This window comes from Megalobrama amblycephala, linkage group LG12 (genome assembly GCF_018812025.1).
Source record: "Megalobrama amblycephala isolate DHTTF-2021 linkage group LG12, ASM1881202v1, whole genome shotgun sequence".
Classification (NCBI taxonomy): domain Eukaryota; kingdom Metazoa; phylum Chordata; class Actinopteri; order Cypriniformes; family Xenocyprididae; genus Megalobrama; species Megalobrama amblycephala.
This window is the reverse complement of record NC_063055.1, coordinates 16814556-16836393: the sequence shown is the minus strand read 5'-3', so window position 1 is coordinate 16836393 and position 21838 is coordinate 16814556. Positions and strand designations below refer to the sequence as shown.

Below are 21838 nucleotides of genomic sequence, written 5' to 3'. Positions count from 1 at the left end.
TAAAGAAAAATGAAATTTAAATAAAGAAAAACGAAATTAAGTTAAATTAAAAACGAGATTAATTTAGATTGATAATAACGGGTAAAAATGCTAATACATTTTGTTTCTATTATTGTATTTTCCACAGTGTCAAAGCAACAAAACACAAGCTCAGACATGCACTTCGGTCCATACAAACTCCGCTGTTCTGAACACTCCCGTTGCTGGAACACGCGTCGGTTCTATTTCTAGCATGCACGCGTTTTCCGCGTGGCTCGAGAGCGCCTGAGACGCGTGTCTCAGTGTGCAAACTCCAACCTGTTAAATATGGGAGCCGAAATAAAAACGGACACGCCACGCAGCTGAGACGCTCACGCAGCCAGTGTGTCGCCGGCCTTATTCAAGGGGGAATGAGAATCGTTTCGCGGGGGATCCCAGGTGTGCAAAAAATAAAAATAAAAAAATATTCGAATGTCAAATTTTCAAATCGAATACCAACCCACCGAACGAATATTTGAATATTCGGGTCCGTTCCATATTTATTTATTTTTAAATCTAACGAGAAAAAAAAAACCCTTCTGAAAAGTAGCTTGTGCCATAGCCTGCCTTCAGTCAAGAATGACGATAAACGCGTTGCTCTCATTGAACATCTTTTATTGTTTCACGTGCTCATTTTTTCACAAATGTCAAAATTTTCCTTGCCTGGGATAAGCGCACAATTGCGTGACAGTGATGGACAGCTTGACAGCCTCACAAATATGAAGCCTAAAATATCGCTATCGCCCCCTGGTGGCTTGCTGCAGTACAGGTAATATGTAAAAAATAAAATACATTTGGAATTAGAATTAGTATATCAAATAATAACATATTAGGATACAATTCGAATTTTATTTTATATTACGAGTATCTGGCCCTTACAGTGTCTGCAGAGAAAAATTCTGGCCCTTGGACAAATATAGTTGATGACCCCTGACCTACGGTCTCATGGAATTACCGAACACGCGCACACGGAAGCCATTGCAAGTCCACAAGACTGAAAGTGCATAGAAGTGTGCCATTTGTGATTCAGCCTCAGAAGAAGATTATCCCGATATATTTTTCTGTTGATATGAAAAATCGGGTAAATTTAGCAATATAGCGGGTGTATGATGCATATTACAATGTTATGATGAACTATATGCCTTTCTCCACCGACGTTCTGAGTAGTTCAAAGCGTTTCTAAGGATACTGACTGTTGAAGGCAGCTGTCTGACTCATGAATGTGAACATGGTTTTTGTAACATTAGCAACAAATTATTAGCTGTTTGATAACAGGCAAGCAAAACACTGATCATGTTAATTACTGTTATGTGTCCGACTTTGTAAAAAGCGATTCCATTGTTCAGCGTTTACTTTAGAAAGTTGACCGAGTGATCCTGTCTAAGCTCGTGAGTGGAGGCAGGGCTAATTATCATATTCATAGATCAGTGTACATTAAATTAGGCAAGGGTGTAGAGTTACTTTCAAGCTATTTTAAATTAAGGCATTAAGAATTTCTCTCACAGAAAAAAAAAAAAGTTTATGTAATTTTGGTGATCAAAGATGGGTTTTAAGGGATACAATTACTGACTACAGGGGGACTTTAAATAAGCATGTGGTTATTTTATTTTATTTTATTTATTTATAAATAAATAAATTCAGGGAATTAAAACTGTAAATTAGGTATGCTTATGTATATTAGTCTGGTATCATTGATTATTGGCCGATTTTATTTTGAATTTACTGGTAACCATTTATATTTAATTATTCATGCTCTTTTCTTTTAGAAAATTTACATTGAAAATTAAAAAAAAAAAAAATCACTTAAAGTTAATAGTAAACACTTCAATGTCACTGTTAAATGTAATTTCAGCAAATCTGAAATGAATTCATTTTTTCATACTGTACATTACAGGTGCTGGTCATATAATTAGAATATCATCAAAAAGTTGGTTTATTTCACCAATTCCATTCAAAAAGTGAAACTTGTATATTATATTCATTCATTACACACAGACTGATATATTTCAAATGTTTATTTCTTTTAATTTTGATGATTATAACTGACAACTAAGGAAAATCCCAAATTCAGTATCTCAGAAAATTAAAATATTGTGAATAGGTTCAATATTGAAGACACCTGGTGCCACACTCTAATCAGCTAATTAACTCAAAATATAATAGGGATAACTGCACCCTGGAGAGGATTGTGAAACAAAACCCATTCAAAAATGTGGGGGAGATTCACAAAGAGTGGACTGCAGCTGGAGTCAGTGCTTCAAGAACCACTACGCACAGATGTATGCAAGACATGGGTTTCAGCTGTCGCATTCCTTGTGTCAAGCCACTCTTGAACAACAGACAGCGTCAGAAGCATCTCGCCTGGGCTAAAGACAAAAAGGACTGGACTGTTGCTGAGTGGTCCAAAGTTATGTTCTCTGATGAAAGTAAATTTTGCATTTCCTTTGGAAATCAGGGTCCCAGAGTCTGGAGGAAGAGAGGAGAGGCACACAATCCACGTTGCTTGAGATCCAGTGTAAAGTTTCACAGTCAGTGATGGTTTGGGGTGCCATGTCATCTGCTGGTGTTGGTCCACTGTGTTTTCTGAGGTCCAAGGTCAATGCAGCCATATACCAGGAAGTTTTAGAGCACTTCATTCTTCCTGCTCCTGACCAACTTTATGGAGATGCAGATTTCATTTTCCAACAGGACTTGGCACCTGCACACAGTGCCAAAGCTACCAGTACCTGGTTTAAGGACCATGGTATCCCTGTTCTTAATTGGCCAGCAAACTCACCTGACCTTAACCCCATAGAAAATCTATGGGGTATTGTGAAGAGGAAGATGCGATATGCCAGACCCAACAATGCAGAAGAGCTGAAGGCCACTATCAGAGCAACCTGGGCTCTCATAACACCTGAGCAGTGCCACAGACTGATCGACTCCATGCCACGCCGCATTGCTGCAGTAATTCAACTAATCAAACTTAGTATTGAGTGCTGTACATGCTCATACTTTTCATGTTCATACTTTTCAGTTGGCCAAGATTTCTAAAAATCCTTTCTTTGTATTGGTGTTAAGTAATATTCTAATTTTCTGAGATACTGAATTTGGGATTTTCCTTAGTTGTCAGTTATAATCATCAAAATAGATTTAAAAGAAACAAACATTTGAAATATATCAGTCTGTGTGTAATGAATGAATATAATATACAAGTTTCACTTTTTGAATGGAATTAGTGAAATAAATCAACTTTGATATTCTAATTATAATGACCAGCACCTGTAAGTTACATTTGCTTGTATTTAAACTAATTTTAGTGAAAAAAAATAAAAAAAAATAAAATAAAATAATAATAATAATAATAATAATAATAATAATAATAATAATAATAATAATATTATATATATATATATATATATATATATATATATATATATATATATATATATATATATATATATATATATATATATATATATATATATATATATATATATATATATATATATATGATCTTTTGAGATATATATATATATATATATATATATAATTTTAATATCTTAGCCAGAGTTTTAAAGGGGTCATGACATGAGAAATCACATTTTCCTTGATCTTTTGACAAATGAGGTCTATGTACCATTAAAACATCCCAAGTTAGCTGGTTTTGCAGCAAAAGTCAAATTTGTTAAATATCAATGAATTGACTAAAGTGACATTTTTGAAAATAAGGCATTTCAATAACTGACTAACTGACTAATAACCTTTTCATTGCCATTAATGTGAAATTACAGAACTTAAGCATAGGAGCCTGCAAAAAAAAAAAAAAAAAAAAAAAAAAAAATCTAATTTAAAAAAAAACATGTCAGAAAGACTTAGAGGTTTAAACTCTTCACATATACATGTGCAATACATACTTTGTGTAATACTTTAAAAATAATGGTTACAAACTAAAAGACATTACAACTGAAACACCTCTGTATTGTTTTTACTCAAACTTATGTGTAAAGCAGTTATGATGACTACTAATAGCATAAATACAGTATATCTGCTGTAATTTAAACATTATAGCATAATCTCTACCAGCTGACACCCTTCTACAGTCACACGGCATATAGTGTCATACCACCCGGCCCTATTGCACATTTACAGTACCAACTGTATTTTGAAAGGACCACATGGTTCATACAACCACGATAATGATGTAATTAAAGGAGGAATTTAAAGAATTTGGACATGTAAACACTGTAGATAGGTCACCGTCTGTGTCACGCTGTCCTGAATTTAATATCAACAGGAGAAAGTGTGTGAAAGCTTGAAATTGGCTCCATACACGGGACAAACAAACCCACTCCGAGTGCGCAGTCTCCCCTACTCACCATGACCCAGTTGAGGCTACGGATGTCGCTGCATTCTTGGAGAGTTTGGTCCAAGGGAATGCAAATCTACCCCATCATTAGCTCTCCAGGCAATTAGCAGCCTTAACGATGCCTCTGTTCGGGAGGATCTCTCTTAATTACTGCGGCCTCCAGAGACTCTGGCTGCTCTGCGTTGTTTTTGAGTTTTTTATGTAATCACAGAGGAGGCAGCAGCCACATTTCCCTCCCTGCAAAACCTCAATTAGTCCAACATGCTAGTGAGGATCCTCGGCTGCTCTCATTAGCATAGAACAGAACAGAACGTTACTAGATTCACACAGAATCAGTGCCTTTTATCATGTTTTTTGAGACAAATTCTTCTGCATTGATCAGAGTATCTTAATTTAAAACTATTACTGTTTTTACTGTATTTTAATCAAATTCATACAGCCTTGGTGAGCACAAGAGACATCCTTCAAAAATAATTACAAAATTTAATTGACCCCAAACTTTCGAACTGTATTTGAGCCAACCATTAGAAATGTTTCCACAAATGATTAAATCAACATGTACTATGCATTAAAGTCCCCCTGTAGTCAATAATTTTATCCCTTTTAAAATGAAAACACTACATGGCCGAAAACGGGTGTCATGTGACCGTTCCTGCACACTGGGCATACACAAACAAGTGTAAATAGTTGCCTCTTGCGCATGTAGGTAACTGCAGTATTTAAAAAAAAAATGCAGAGTTTAACTGCACAATGGCTCTTAAAAATGACAAAGCAGCCGCAGTCGTCATGTTACTGTTTACACGGTCGTCAAGGATATGCAGAGCGAACGTGGGATGTCTGCGTTTTGGTCCATTTACACTGAAACACAACCCGAGCGTTTTCAAACTAAAATGGGCTCTGCAGCGTTTTTGAGGTTCGAAAATGCTAGCATATTGTAGTGTAAATTGCAGGTGTAACTGTAGCAAAACGTATGCATTTTAAAACGAAAATGCACTAGTGTAAACAGGGCCTAAATCTACCCGATTCTTTATATCAACAGAAAAATATACCGGGATAACCTGGCTTCTTGAGACTTTCCTGCTTCAGAGCGGTCATGGTTAATGATATGCTAAAGCCCACCGGCACGTTGATGTGATTGGTTACATGGTAGTTTGTGACGTCACAAACACCAGCGATTTCAAACCGCATTTTTTGAAACTGTCTTTAGATCACTGCAGTTTTAAACAAAAAAATACTCAGCAACGGTGTTGACTTATGAATTTCCACATGGTCTGTCTTAAAGCATATTAAAAACACAGCATAGACATATAAACAACATTAAAAACTTGATTTTCACTTTAATATAGTATGTAAACCGAGAAATGCACAAAAGTTGGTCCGACAGCTGTTGCTAAATGGATTTTAGCACTTGACAAAATCCACAACAAACAACATTTTGTACCTGGTTTTGAACTTTTTCTGTGATTTTTCAAATCAGTTATTTTCAATCATAATCACAAAGGGAAGGAAAGGCAGGGAGGGTAGCTATGCAAGATAAAAACAGACATTGTTCAGCTGACTGGGAAAGTGAAAGTATTTGAATCTCAAAAATAAATGGCAGGTTTAGGGGAGTCCATGTTTCCATGTTGACATTTGTTGGCATTTGCCAAAAGACCATTAGTTTGAGTTTCTTTTGCTTCAGCGGGATGAAATTTAAGGAGATGCGAGCACGGAAAACTGGCAAACTGGTGAACCTGCAATGCGCAGTTGTGCTAGATACACTGTAACTGCACACTGGATTTAAGCTGATGGTATTCATTAACAGTGTAAAGAAATTGTGTCTTCTTGGCGCAAATTGTGTATTGAGCAGCTGTTTCCTAACAACACGAATGATTTTGTTCATGTCAGCATGAGTCCATGTAAACTAGCAGACACCACAACATTCCATCGCAACAAAAGCTCACAGGTTAGGGCCTTCAGAGACTGGTATTACGGGTTCAAACTGGCCAAATGACACTGGCAACCTTCCCACATCTTGCATGTTTTTGCAGACTACTCACAGTGGCCAGTCTCATGACAGTTTTATTTGAAATGAGGATTAATGCATGATAATACAGGGATAAATCAAAATACCTCAGAACTAGATCAAGTATGCTGGTCTATAAACTATTAATAGGTATTTGTTTCCAATTAAAAGGAAGTGAGAGGATATTAATGGAATGGTGATGTGAACGAGTCACAGCTTTTGAACAGTGTTGCACCAGTGATGCATTGAAATAAATTCTATATTTCTGTATTATAAATTCTAAATTTCATTTTCATTGTATAAATGCCATTCTTAAAATGAAAAAACGAAAATAAAATATTTAAACCATCTGAAATAGTCTACTTAATCTATGAAATCAAACAGTCAAATCCCATACTGAAAGTCACTGAAAAATATATGCCAAGTAGTTTTCTTGCATTATGATTATTGTACATTTAGTATGCCTCAAATAAAAGTTAGTCATTCAAGGTATTGTTGTTCGTTAACACCATTTGCAAGTCCAGGTTTGAGTGTATGAAAAAAATACCCATATACATGGCAGGCAGCAAACATCACAAGAAAAGCTTGATGTGTAACCAGCCAGCAAATATAAATTATTTTAAGGTTATTCTATTTGTTGGGATATTAAAATAGGATCAGTTGTTGTAAAGTAGTTTCATTCATAATGGTTCCCCTTTAAATTGGTATGAAATTTCATATCAGCTGGCTAATTTCCCTTAAAACCAGCAGTTTAACAATCCTATAAACAGGCTATGATAGTTATGTGCCAGTTTGACATTACAGTCTACACAAAACTTTTCCCATTTCTACCAAGTCAAAATACTGCGTCACATTGCTTGCCTTCTTTCTCTGAGCCTGCCGCAAGCGACAGAGAAAACATGCACGTGCTTTCCAATCCAGATATACTTACAACAGTGTATTATTTTGAATATAACTTTCGTAAAAATATAAAGGTGCAAAAAGACTAGTATTTGTAGTGTTGACTTGCAGAAAACAAGTCAATAAAAATACAGATATAAAATATTTAAAAATATTAAATTAAAAAAGTTCAAGTTTACATAAAATCTTTAGCTTACGCCATGTTAAAGTAGTATGTCAGAAGAAATAGTGGGGAATAGATATCTAGACATCTCTTCAAACTCCTCAAAGTTTCCGTTATAGTCTTTTTCTGCTCATATTTTCAACCTATTTTGTAATTCACCTTAAAAACTCAAAAGTAGAGTTTTATGGCATTTTTGACCTAAATTGCAATGGATGAAATTTCAGTGCATCTCTAAATCAAAATTATCATCAAGGTCCAAGTTTCAAAAAAGTGCCTCCAGCGCCTGGAGGTCTGTATCCTGAACTACATCATGAAGAAAAAAAATATTCCGAGAAGGAATTGGCCAATGCTGAGAGATTGAATCAAACAGGACATAAGTCAAAAACATTTGCGTAGTTACAACCCTTTCACATCCAAGTGAGGGGGTGTTAGTGTCTGTGAAAGAGAGAAGCCATAAAGCTGCCTTTTTTGTATGGCACGTTGGCACTCTTGAGAAGGTTTAAACTTGAGAAGGTCAGAGGATTTCTGAGGAAAGGCTAAAGAGCTAGAGAAACACGATATAGCAAACGTTAGTTTTTAGCACCTACAAAGTTAGTTTGACGATGGAGAAAAGGTAGAATCTCACATAACCTGTCAAGAACATGGAGTCCTATTTCACCCCAAAAGAAAAAAAAAAGAAACTCATTTTTTATAAGTCTATTTTTGTACTAATGATTAGTGACATTTGTGACATTCTCAGAACAATTAGGCTAGTCCGCCTAAGATACAAGAGGAAGAACTTAAGGAAACCTACTGTAAATGAGTTAAAAACATACTAAATTAAATCAGTTAATTGTATACTCAATGAAACTGAATCATTCAAATTTCACAAAAACGCTTTTGAAACATGTGTCAAACCAGTTTGTAAATGTTATTTTTATAGCGATTTTTTACAATATTGTTTCAAAGCAGCTTTTCTGAAAATCATGATGTTTATATCTTGAAATCTTCATGCCTTAAACCGTGTCCTAACCAGACGCGATGAGATAAGATTCAAGAAACAAGCTATTTGTCTGTCCACATCACACGCAACGCGACTACGAGACGCGACAAAATCAACGAAAAACCACAGCCAATCAGAAGAGTGTGTAGGCGGGCTCTCTGTGCAAGTGCACAGCACTCGCAACAAAATGGATTAGCTCATAACCAAATTCATAATTATTTCACCATTTTAACATTAGCCTATTAAAAATACATACCGAGTGACTGAAAAAATCTTTGTCATAGAATAGACTTGTTTGTTCACATAGGTTCACAAACTGAACGTTCTTGTTTCCTTACATTTATTTTCAAGACCCAAGGTGAATTATCCACTGTTGCATTCACTATAAAAGGTCACACAAAATGATATTCATATTCAAACTCACATTAGATGCTTTTAACTTTAAATAAAGCACATCAACAATACCTGGGATTATCAATGTCATACTTTGTATGTTGCACGACTTTGCAGAAAAATAGAAACCATTTCTAAAAAAAGAATTATTGTGTATCACTGTCATGGCTGGATAGGACAAAAACTCTGATTAACATGGAAAAGATGCCTTTTATCACGTGTTGAGCCGTCGTGACTGGTTAGGTCACAATCAACAGTCAAGCAGCTGAGATTTTCTGTATAGTACAGTATATTGCTTTACGTGATACCGTATATGTATACTGGTAAAGTTGGATATGCTTATAGTTGTAGGTTGGAGATATTAGTATGTGGTAATGTTGAGGATTATGAAACCTGGAAGTATTTTACTATATCACTTCCAAGGTTAAATAATGCTTGTAAATGACAGGGTTAAATTTTTTATCATATTACAACCCTCTAAGTAACAGAGGATTTTACTGAAATCCATGGCATAATATTTATATATAACACACTGTACATAGTACATACATAGTACATAGTATCTGTAGTCCACTAGTGTACAAGAAAAGGAAACTGTGGAAAGGAACAAAAAACTTGAATGCTATTTTGCATTACTTGAGAATTGGATAGGAAATGTTGCCAAATTTGCATAACTGTCATGAAAGTAATGTTAGTTACAATGCATAATTTTTTCTTTATGCAAAATATAATTTTTCCCCCTTTTAAAATACAATCCAGACATGTTCTTGGCAAATTCTGTGAGATTAATACAGCTGGACAACAGACTAATTTCCAGATCTACTCTTGTTTTTGCTATTTAGTCCTGAATTAAAAGTACCTCGTCAAGTGTTTTTAATTCTTTCCCACCCTGCCGCTAATCAGTCAGTGCTCAGAAATGCTTACAGAAAGCCTACTCTGCTTCATTCACAGTAAAAACTAAGTGACCAGACAGTAAGATCTGCCAGGAAGCTCTCTGACTCTAAAAAGAAACAAATAAGGCTACTGAAACTGAAATGAACTCTATTTATTCACTGTAAGCATCATGTCCAGTGCTTTAAGAAATGTCTAGTTCTGCAGTAATTACTGCTTCTGTAACTGCTCAAGCTGAAACTTCTTTATGGCCTACAGTAATCAGAAACTATCCAAGGTTCAAAAAAAAACTGAAGAATCTTCTTCTGTTTTACAAAAAGTGTTTCTCACCTCATGTTATCATCATAAAGCTCTCCCAAATCAAAGCACAGTCAGAGAATCCTGTTTTTAATTAGTGTTGAGTTTAGCCAAGGCAATTGTTGTGATGATTTGCATTTTGCACACACTTTTACCCTGAGGTACATCTCTGGCATTTGATCAGGAAAAATTGTGACATGGTAAATAAAGCATGATTATTATTTTATTTTTACACTGTAAACACCTTGAGTGACTCATCATGGGGAAGCTGTTCTCCGAGAGTAGTGGGAAAAGATGCCAATTTCAGTATTCAGATCTGTGGGAAAGTCATTATATCGGAAGCAGTTATATAACAGTTCTGAATGAAGTGAAAGTCTTCAGTGGGTGTTTTAGTGCCTGTGTGAGGCTATATCCCTAAACTTTGCCCTCATTTGACTGGTGTTGTTTTGGATTAGAAATAAACAATTCCGATGGAAGATGTGAATGAGAATTCCGATAACAATACAACGTGACATGATTAAAACTACAGATGTGGCATAGACTCTTTCTCACACACACACAGACCTCAAAGTCATCCAACAGCTCTAAAATAGTATTATGCATGCACACACTTCACATTTGTAGTCAAACTCGTTCACACGACTCAAATTGATATCACTCTAATAACATGGTTCATTTCAGTGGGTCTGAGAGAAGTTTGCATAAATGTTGGCTTTTAAATGAACTCAGACTGCTTTGGAACAAATCATATTCAGACCGTCTAAGGAAGTTGACAGTTTTCTATGCTAATAATTTTGAAAATATTGCTGTTGGCTGAAAAACTTAAAGAAGCATTTAATAAGTCCTCTAGATGAACATGAACAGAGTTTAGCATTAATAATTTAATCAAGAAAAATAACTTTACAAATATTTTAATTACAGACCTGATTCTCAGTCCAACTTCAACAACATTCAGTAATTTGTTACATTTGACAATCACGCCATGGAGAATGAAGACTATGTCAATACGTAGTTTTAGTTTGCATTTGATTACATTTTTTTTTTCCAAATTCCTGAATGTTGATTTAATATTGCTATGTTTATGTGATAATACATGATTTGTTCTATTGCTTGTCATTTTTTTCTGTTCTATTCATTACTGACTGTTTACATGTAAAAAAAAAAAAAAAAAAAAATGAAGCAACGTTTATTTGAGAATTATTAGATGTTACAAGCCATTATCTATTAATATGTAACTTAATCCTTTTAGTTCTTGCTATTGATGTGAAATTAGTATCAAGAATTGTGAAATTGTGTTGACAACTGAAACTACACACCCCTCCCATCACCTCAGGCTTATATCTGACTTTTCAAAGTCACACTTTAAACATTTAGCAGATGCATTTATCCAAAGCAATTTACTGTACACTGCATTGCTAGCACCTTTACCGCAAATACTGTGACCAGGGTGTGTTCTGAGTTATAAATTACTCTACAGACGTAGAAAACATTTAGTATTACAATTAAAAAGATTCAAAGTATGAGCTGTACAGTAGCAAACCCATACAGGGAGTCTAAAGTCTTGCAGCACACCCCAAACCTACTGAACAAACTGTGCTTTTTCTCACATGATCCACTCCCATGAGTGAGCTTAACACAGTCACACCTGCCCAGCACACACCCAAGTCAGTACAGCACCACAGTAACGCCACAGCGACACAACTCCCCTTTAAAACAAACCAGAATAAAACATTCCCCACATTCTTATCACATTCAATGTCAGTGAGTCAACGGTGCTACCTTCCATCCCAATAATGATGAAGAAACATCAAACAACGCGGTATAACAACGTGAGCAAGAAAAGAACGCAAAGGGCGTTGGGTGGAGATGAACAATATGAGAGATGACCTCAGTCTGAATAATGAACGGTGTATTTGAAAATTTCACCTAATGACTCATTACAATTCCGCATTCCAGTGGCGGCTAATTACCTTGAGTTTTCGATTTTTGGTTGCTTAAAGCAATTCACTCTTCGGCTGTTGTGTTTGATATGTTTGGCTGTCATAGAAACAGAACAAGATATTATGATCATCATGACTCAAAAGCAGGAGGTATTCACAAGCGCTTCGTTCTAACAAGTATGACACATTTTCCCCACGGCCACAAAGATACAAAAAGCTTGGGAAAAAATAGAAAAGAAAATTATTAGTTAATAGGGCTACTATGGTGGTCCTTTGCTTTACAAGCCATAGCATAATGCAAGACTGTCACGATAGCAAAGTTTCAGTAGTTTATACCAATACCTATACACCAACAAGTAAATATTATACCAATACAGTAACTTTTCATGCTTCTCTATACCACAAAATGAAATATTCCTTATATATATATAACGCTACTAAACATTATTATTAAAATGGTTAAAATGAAAATATATTTAAATTACATAAGTTAAATGTTAAATTTAATTCAAATTAAGTTACATTTAAAGTTGAATACCAAGGGTTAGAAGTTTAATAAAACTTCTTAAAAAGCAATAGTAACTACTAAGCTCACCACAATACAGATGAAATCTCAAACCAGATCCAATGTTCAGGTTTCTCCTTTGAGCTTTCGAGACACTGTCATAAGGACAAGATTGCATGGATTGATATATATATACAGACACAGCCATGAATTCAGATCATCTGAACGGTCTAAATTGCAACGACAGGCAGTGGTTAAACTGTCGTGACTTTTTTTGCAGAGGAAGTGGTAAGAGGAGACCCAGTTTTTGGTAAAGTATGGCTGAAATAGAGCATAAGTTTTAGGCCTCAATTACAGCACAAAAACACAAGTAGATTTTGCCCTGAAGAGAGAAACTGGTGGTGCAGACAGACATACGCCATCATTATGACTAGCATATTATCCTGTTCAGTGACTTTAAATAAGAACATAGACAGCCTTTTAGCTGCTACAAAACACAGAGCACACAGGAAATGTGGTAAGAGACACAGACAACCAGCAATGAGATACCACATCGCGCACACAAACAACTGGAAGTACTAGAAATGAGAAACACAACCACTCTCCATCATGCCAAGTGTGATCTTCAGTGAGTGTGCAGCTTTTTGCAGAAAGAGACAAATGTTGCCCTTATATGGAGATGGTCTGGGCGTATATTATGCTAATAACTGTGCATCCTCAATAAAGATGCAGTCACACTTACTGTAACTTCCCAGTTAAGTGAAAATGCAAGCTCATGCAAAGAAGCGCATCGCCTTCAGAAGTTCAAGTTTGATGCACTTACGACTTACGAATTCATATAGCAAGATTATGTTTAGTCAATGAGAACATAAATGTCAATATCCTTGTTTAAAGGGAAAGTATATGGAGTACATGGCATATTTTCACATTTGGAATTTATTATTTGTGATTTATTACAATATAGCCCTAGAGTGTGACGACATATCCTGTTACCAAATTCCTTGCGAGCTTCATTTGCTCAAAGCGTGAACTAACGCACCTTTGTATAATTTGGATTATTCACCTTTAGAACAAGACTTAAAGACAAAATTTTGCCTGTGCACCTCCTTGTGTGAGAATCTTCTCTGCACATAAAAGAAAAGACAATTATGAATTGAAAGAGATATTTAGTCTCTTACATCATCAACAGCTGATCATATCAGACGGTGTCATTTCCTTTGTATGTGAACACACAGTGCAAATTCTTGCTAAACCAAAAAGACTAGACATTTTTTTCATAAGCTGAAAACATCCAAAAACTGTGGTTTTTGAAGAAAAAAGCTCAGTTTGCTGCCCACTATGAATATAGAACAGTTTGGAATTGTTTTGTATGGGATGCCATTTTGTGGTCCAGTTGACTATTAAAACCATAAGCGGTACTGCATTACTTGCCCTGGTGGTCTCTGTACACGGCTGATTTATTGTACAGCTGACAGGGTTTTAGCGCAGAGACTGAGTGCAATTATAAGACATGTTTGTGATGTTATGTCTTCCACAGCCTATTAGCACTCTGGGCATATCTGCATAGAGAGCAAGAGCAAGAACGCATCATTCTCAAAGAAAGAGGCTCACTGGGTAGGAATCAAACCCAAGTCCTTGAGATGCAAGTCTAGGACTGACCCACCAAATTAAATATATATTATTAATATTACTTCTAATCAAGTCTTATTGGTTGAAATTTGCCAGTTGCTATTTTAAGTTCTGTCTATACTGTTACTTTTCATTTTATTTTAAATTTTGCACTACTGACTGAGCTATTTTATATGGAAGCTTGTTTCCACCACTGAATAAAAAATAAAAAAGGTAATTGTGACTTTTCATCCTAAAATTCTGACTTTTTCTCGCAATTGACCATTCGCAAAGACCCGCCCCCTTTAGTTACTGTTGCTATGTCCGACAAGCCATGACGATCTCTCAACACACATGTTCTCACGCAGTGAAAAATACATTGCAGAGCAAAGAGCAGGTTACTTTTGATATGAAAAAGTCTCAAATTGTGTCATTTTTAAAGAAATTTAAACAAATACGGTTTTGTGGCTCTTTAATGTGTCAGTTCAAGCAGCTCATGAACCGATCATCTCTTCCTACTAGCTCATTTATAGCATTAAATAAACATGAATGAACATCATAAGGAATGTTGTTTCAATCGCGGAAAGACGGCAGTATACCATTTTTCAAGTTCAAGTCCACCTACGTTAATCTGCTAACTCCTGACTGCTTTGTCGGACAAAATGGTGGATTCGGCATTATGATTGGTTAGATCGCCTGTCAATCAAATATATCACACTATTCTGACACTGTCAAGGTCCAGAAAGGTACTAAAGACATCGTTAAAATAGTCAACATGACTACAGTGGTTCAACCTTAATTTTATGAAGTGACGGGAATACTTTTTGTGCGCAAAAAATACCGACTTTATTCAACAATTTCTTCTCTTCCCTGTCATTATCCTTACACAGTTATCGCAGTAAGCACAGTGAAGGCTTCCGTGTTTACGTCTGAATGCCAGCTCAGTAGTGGCTAAAGCTGTACACGTGAGCAGCACGACGCATGCGTGTGATGCTGACGCGGAAGCTGGACAATAATGAGTCAGCATTTGGACATAAACACGGAAGCCTTCATTGTGCTTACTGTGTCAACTGTGTAAAGGCCCGGGTATACTTCACTTTCCGCGCCCGAACGCACAGTCGTGTCCGCGCATCTTTCAAAGTATACTCAACCGCGGATGCGCACAGATGACAGAGTTCGACATATGCGCAGTACAATTTTTTATATACTCATACCAGACATCGTGTTATCCACGGGACATTCCCTGGGCAGGATCGGAGAAGAAAAATAGTGCACCAAGTGAACTAGAAACAAAAACAATGGAGAAGGATAAGCTTCTAAGTTTACTTGTTTTTGAATCGCTCTTTCCACACTCTTCTTTGACGACTGCACACTGAGCTCAGTTCAGTGTGTATTGCCACCTAGTGGACTCTTCTGTCCTGCTTGCGCATGCGCTGTTGCACACGGACCGTCCAAGTGGTCTCGAAATTTGGGCTTAAGGATAATGACAGGGAAGAAAAGAGACTGTTGAATAAAGTCGTTATTTTTGTTTTGTTTTTGCGCACAAAAGTATTCTCGTCACTTCATAAAATTAAGATTGAACCACCATAGTCACATTATGTCTTTAGTGCCTTTCTGAACCTTGACAGTGGTAATTAAATTGCTGTCCATTGAGGAGTCAGATACCTCTTGGATTTCATCAAAATGTCTTAATAAATAAATAAAATCACTGAATGAGAAAAATAGTGTGTTTTGAGGTGATGGATGTTTGGTAAAGCAGAGTAACAGAGATGGAGAAGGTAAAATCGAGGGATGACAAAAGAATTGCACAGGTGGAGACAATAGATAAGTACAAAAGCACTTTCAATGGGTTTGGTCATTGTATGGACACGTGAATACAGAAACATGTCTGGCTTTTTCCCATTTATTCAAAAGTACTGCTCAGTCATCATTCACATTCACTGCCCAGCCTCAAAACTGCTTTCGCTCACTTTAAACCTGCAGAGAGCTGTGTTATAGCAACAATACAAGAGCAGCTGATGGAAACTGATGATTTCTTTTAAAATGTAACTTCTGATAAGCCAGACATCTATATTCAGTTCTGAGGCTGACCATCCACATTTGGACAGTGTTGATGTCTTCACGTGTTAAGCCGTAACCCTTCACATTATTCTGCATAACAAAATCCAAAATATTTCAAGCCATCCAAGGGTAAAACCTCAACCAGCATACAAGAAAATCCATTGCATACCCTCAAAATAGTCAAAACAACTGTGGACATAAACAAGTTTCTCATCACAGTCTATTGAAGAAATTATGTCTCAGAACCAAATAGAGCTGCCTCTAACATACTGAATCTCTTAAAGGATAATTGATAATTGTTCATGTCTTTCTTTCTTCAGTCGAAAAGAAATTAAGGTTTTTGATGAAAACATTCCAGGATTTTTTTCCATATAGTGGACTTCAATGAAGCCCAAACGGTTGAAGGTCAAAATTACAGTTTCATTGCAGCATCAAAACGTTCTACACAATCCCAGATGAGAAATAAGGGTCTTATATAGAGAAACCATCACTCATTTTCTAAAAAAATAAAATAAAAATAAAAATTATATAAGATTTAAGAATAAATGCTCATCTTGAACTAGCTCTCTTCTTCTTTATTTGAATTCCGGCAGTGTAGACACTGCTAAGTGTATTACTGCCCTCCACAGGTCAAAGTTTGAACTAATTGTTATATACAATATGCTACTGCAAGTATATGACAATTTAGTTCAAACTTTGACCTGTGGAGGGCAGTAATACACTTAGCAGTGTCTACACTGCCAGAATTCAAATAGAGAAGAAGAAGAGAGCTAGTTCAAGATGAGCATTTATGGTTAAAAAGTATAAAATTTAAAAAAAAAGAAATAAAATTTAGAAAAAGAGCGATGGTTTCTCTAGATAAGACCCTTATTTCTCATCTGGGATCGCTGTGAAATGTAATTTTGACCTTCATCCGTTTGGGCTCCAATGAAGTCCACTATATGGAGAAAAATCCTGGAATGTTTTCATCAAAAACCTTAATTTCTTTTCGACTGAAGAAAGAAAGACATGAACATCTTGGATGACATAGGGGTGAGTAAATTATCAGGAAATTTTAATTTGAAAGTGAACTAATCCTTTAATGTACATTATACCAAATCATTTTTTTTTATTTTTATTTTTTTTTCACTCTTCATTGGTTGTTGTTTCTGAGTTCATTATAACATAACACGTTTTAAAGCTTAGATGGAATAACATCTGGTTATATTCTAAACTCAACTCCTCCTCAGTCATGTTTAAAGTGTAAGGGTGTCCCAAGGTTTTTCACAATCCATTAGGACCTCCACCTCCATCAACATAAAAACCCACATAGTCTCATTTGTTCTCTTTAGCCTTTGTGAGTGCATAATGTTACTATTTTTATCCATTTGTCTAGTTCCTAAATATCCTTAACGCACAGTCGTTTGGTCTACTTTTGACGTTTTTTTAAAAATCTGCTTTAAAAACAAATACAAAAACCGTAAAGTATCCCACTGAAAATTGAGCTTTGAGTGATGGAGAACTACACGCTCATACTCCTCTGACTTAAACTGCAGTGTTACAGCTGTTGTGTCGATTTACATGGCACATGAGATGCATTTCATCACTTAAACAAGCTGAAAAGCTCAGTTTTCTCCCATTTCTGCGTAGGTTAGTCAGGCTTTTGAGTAAAAGCTCCGGAGGCAATAAAACAGTTGTGTTCAGGTTGTAACAGTGAAAGACTAAAGGATGCTGAACTGTTTCTCACGCCTCGGCTGAAGTAAGCAAACGCACAGAATAATATAGGTAAGTTAGCACTTCTAAAAAAAGAAAAATACATCCTAGTAACGGGTTATTTCTGATAAACAAAGTATTTTGGGGTGAAAAGCACTTACCTGGTAAAGAGTTGGCGCACGGTTAGGAGTATAATCACAACGCTGGGTTTGACACCTGTGCGGATGACGTCAAAACCACGCACGCGTTCTGTGTGAGCGCGGAGAATCACAGCTCTTCTTCTACAGTCACTCTGCCCGTTTCCTAATGCAGAACTGATTGAGACACTTTCGGCACGTCAGTTTTTAGGCTGTGCGCTACATGTGACCAAATTCCCACAACGCCCAATTTTTTTTCAAACTTTTCCCAAGAATGTTTCCGCTGTAGAGATGATGGAGCATCATGCGCGCGGTCCTCTCTCACATGCCACGTGTTTCTGTCAAAATAAAGGCTGGGGGTGGGCACGCGAGGGTGGCACGCGGGGCGTGTCGAGTAGGTGGGATGAAACTATAGACTGGGTTGAAACAGAAATATGATTTTAAAAGCAAATATTATAAGACTCCGTGCTAGTGCGCCACCTGCTGACGATAACAAATAAAGGAAAAGTATTCTTTATTCTCAGTTTAAAACGATGAATAATCAACAATGAATTGATAGCTTATATACATTTAGATTTAAGAATTAGATTTAAGATTTAAGAATATAAACTGTAGATTTTTTCTGACCCCAAAAATGTTTGGAAACATTACTATTTTTAATGTTTTTGAACGAAGTCTCTTATGCTCATTAAGGCTGCATTTATTTAAATACAGGAAAAAACAATAATATTGTGAACTATTATTACAATTTAAAATTATAGTTTTCTATTTTAATATACTTTAAAATATAATTTAAGCTGAATTGTCAGCATCATTACTCCAGTCTTCAGTGTCACATGATCCTTCAGAAATCATTCTAATATGCTGATTTATTATCAATGTTGGACAGTTGTGCTGCTTCATATTATTTTATAACCTGTGATACTTTTTCAGGATTCTTTGATGAATAAAAAGTAAAAAAAAAATATCAGCATTTATTTAAAAAAGAAATCTTTTGTAACAATATACACTACTATTCAAAAGTTTGGGGTCAGTAGTTTTCTTTCTTTCTTTTTTTTTTTTTTTTTTGAAAGAAATTAATACTTTTATTCAGCACGGATGTGTTAAATTGATAAAAAGTTATAGTAAAGATTTATATTGTTAGAAAAGTTTTATATTTTGAATAAATGCTGTTCTTTTAAACCTTTTATTCATCAATGAATCCTGAAAAAAGTATCACAGGTTCCAAAAAAAAATATTAAGCAACACAACTGTTTTCAACATTGATAATAACTGAGTATCAAATCAGCATATAAGAATGATTTCTGAAGGATCATGTGACACTGAAGACTGGAGTAATGATACTGACACTTCAGCTTTGCCATCACAGAAATAAATTATATTTTAAAGTATATTAAAATAGAAAACCATAATTTTAGATTGTAATAATATTTCACAATATTATTGTTTTTTCTGTATTTATTATGAAATGCTGCCTTAATGAGCATAAGAGACTTTGTTCAAAAACATTAAAAATAGTAATGTTTCCAAACTTTTGACCGGAATATATATATATATATATATATATATATATATATATATATATATATATATATATATATATATATATATATATATATATATATCAATCACTGATTCTTGAGATAGCTTAAGGGACACAACATGTTTTAGAAGTTAGTTTTTATTATTTAATAATATATTATTTATAAACTAATATATTTGTAGACAAAGGTTCAGCTAATGAACCATAAGGGAACAGGTTTTTCTAAAAATGTACATTTATTCACTTCATAACTTAATTTGTGTCAACTCTGTCAAACACATTAAAAAGCATGATATTTAATCTGATCCATCAAACAACAGTTGTAAAGTCTTAAGTTATGTAATAATGTTGTTCAGTAAAGGAGCTAGGTGAATTTTTTTTTTTTTCTTGGGTGTTATTATGAACAATCCAGTTCCTAAATTCCTTAATTCTCTACCTTCCTTTTTGATATTTAACATATAACCAATGTTCTTAGGTAAATCAGGCATAATATCATGTAGTTCAGTTGATGTTTTAAAATTTTAACACAATAATAGAAAAAAAAGAATAAAATATTTATTTCAAAATTAACAGAAACCTTCATCCGATGTCTTAAATACTGATGGAGTTGACAAAAGGGCCAACTGAAGTTACAAGACTGACAAGACAGCAAATTAAAACAACTAATTTTTAAACTAATATTTAATTTAATACAACAATCCTTCCAGTGGTTTGTTTTTCTCCTTTTAGCCATACAGTAAAGGTGATGATACACAGGGCAACTTTTTGAGCAATATTGCCGAGCGATGTTGTCTGGGCACTTTTCCCATTGAAAATGGTTTTTGTGAGCATTTGTCAACTCCATCAGACATAAAACCTAATGGAGTTGACAAAACTGAATATTTTTCCACCTTAACCACATGTAGAGTGGAGCAATTTTGTTTTCTTTCTCAGTAGCAGCTGCCTTAATAAACATATAAAAAACGTTAATATTTATCCCACAACTATTTACAGAAACTTTTACACCGGGATGATGGAGTTGACATCATTACAATAATTTGAATAATATATATATTATTAGGCCTTAGATTATTAGAATAATATAGGCCTATATTATATATAGGCCTACAAATATATATATACAAATTTTAAAAGGTTATTATTATTATTAATTGTCTGTTTTATCTTTATTTTTCATTTGGCATCCCAGATCTCATAAAATCAGTCTAAATCAATCAGTACAATCTCAAAACACATTTTAAATTAAGGCTGTTCTGCATGTGTGTTTTGGAAAATGACATGGGCCTTTCGCTAAAAGAGACGTCTGTCATCATGTTCTCAAGACTAATTATTTCATTTGCTCTGTAGGTGTGTTGACTAATGAAAGACAGCTTATGAATAACAAACAGAAGCATTTATTGTATAAATAAAGCAGGTGCTGAAAGGTATTCAAATTTGAGTGTGAAGAAAACTGTAATGATTTGAATTAGGCTCTTAATAAAAGTAAGAAGCAACCATTGTTTTTTCATTATTTATTTGATCATTATCAAAATCTGTGAGTACCTTACATACTGCAATACATTGTGTGTCAATAAAAATATATTATCTTTTTCCCATTATTCGATAACTGTGCCATAACGATTCAACAATCTGTACAACAAAATGCAGTCAGCTACTTCAGTTCCCAGAGAATTAAAAACAGAAGTCAAAGTGAGTTAATGATGGAATTCAGATGAATAGAATGAACACCGGCATCTTCAACAACCATTTTTACAGCTAACATAAACCCAAAGTAAAAAGTCCTCCGGCTCCTGTCTTAAAACCTGTGCATGTGTGCTTTGACTTGATAAACACAAGCTGACTTCATCTTAAGGTTTCGTTTTCAACTCGTAAAATCACCAGAGCTCGTGATTGACATATACACTTTTCTTTGTTCTAGCTTTAAGCATAAATCAAAAGAAATTAGTAAGATTTACACCTAAAACAAGAAAAACACCACCATATAAACTCAATTCAATATATATTTTCTGAAATTTTACCTTATACAATTTTGCTCTTTGCATACAGTAAATTACTCTTGTTTTAATAATGTTTAGATATTTTCCTGGAATAATATTTTTTGGCACTGTGAATGACTACACCTGCAAATCATGATGTTTGTCCGATCAATACTAAAAGGCCCGTTCACACAAAGAACGATAACTATAAAGATAATTTTAGCGTTCACACCAGCGGACGATATCGTTTTCTTTATTCTGTTTTTTACAGTCAAACGCACAGCCTTACACTTGACTCATAAATGTACACAGGCGTTCGGCACATGTGCAGTTTTGAGCAATCTCTCGCCACAAGTTACACTTTCTAACCTCTTCGCAC

General features: G+C 34.9%; 1 protein-coding gene across 2 annotated transcripts in view; it reads right to left on the bottom strand.

Annotated features, from left to right (window-relative positions):
* pdlim2 (PDZ and LIM domain 2 (mystique)) overlaps positions 1-18278 on the bottom strand; it is an 83495-nt gene extending 65217 nt beyond the window's left edge. The window contains exon 1 of one of the 2 annotated variants that reach the window (XM_048209224.1): positions 17965-18278. The gene's annotated coding sequence lies outside the window, so the exon portion shown is untranslated. Of the gene's footprint in view, positions 1-12532; positions 12681-17964 lie in introns of those variants that run through there. The other variant, XM_048209225.1, reaches the window with a different exon arrangement.
* Between the last annotated feature and the right edge of the window lie 3560 nt (positions 18279-21838).